This window comes from Phyllostomus discolor, chromosome 1 (assembly GCF_004126475.2).
Source record: "Phyllostomus discolor isolate MPI-MPIP mPhyDis1 chromosome 1, mPhyDis1.pri.v3, whole genome shotgun sequence".
Taxonomy (NCBI): Eukaryota; Metazoa; Chordata; class Mammalia; order Chiroptera; family Phyllostomidae; genus Phyllostomus; species Phyllostomus discolor.
In genome coordinates, this window is record NC_040903.2 from 172,711,939 (window position 1) to 172,712,769 (window position 831).

Genomic DNA, 831 nt, shown 5'->3' on the forward strand with positions numbered 1-831 from the left:
TGGGGCGCAGAGGCTAACTCCTCCAGTCAACAGCTGCCAGGGACAAAGACCAAAGACCAAGGTGCCTGAGTCGACACTCAATGTTCTTTCATCTTCAACTCCACCCACCCACCTACCCTACCCTTTACCGGAGCACTGCACAGGCACATACGGAGCTAAGCCAACTGGGTCCTGTGTCCCTAAAGTATCTAACTAGCCTTTCCCGAGGGGAGGGGCACGCAGCAGATAGACTCCCGACATTCTGGCTGGCACCAGCGGAGAAAGTCTCAGCAGTGGCCCCCAGATCTTGCTCTCAGCTCTCCCTTTCCCGGCTCCAGTTTAGTTTCCGGAAAGTGAGCACCTAGGATGACACCTGGCAAGCTGAATGCGGCTTGGGAAGCGCTGGGCGGAGGCCCTGAGCGGCTGGCCCCGGCGCCTGGTGCCGCGGCTGCTGGGGACCACGGGGACCTGATGCTGGGCGGTCTGGGGTCCCGCGGCTCACAGGGGCCACGAGCACCCACCACCTGCCCCGCTCCCGCGCACTCCTGTGACTCAGGCGGGCTCTGCTGGCGACCCTAATGGCGGGGCGTTGGCTCCCAGAGGAGGGGGCGCACGGGGCAGAGGTTAGTTCCTGGCCCCCAGCTCGGCCCCAGCGAAGTCCCGACGCCCTCTCGCTGGCGTGCAGGTTTGGAAACTGGGCGGCCGCACCGACTGCCGCCTCGGCGGCTCCGGTCCCCATATATAGTCAAATCCACCGTCAACTGGGAGGCCGGCAGGCGGCAGCGAATGGGCGAGCAGCCCCCGCGGGAGGAGCGGGGAGGGCGCAGGGGGCGGAGGGAGGAGAGGGGAAAG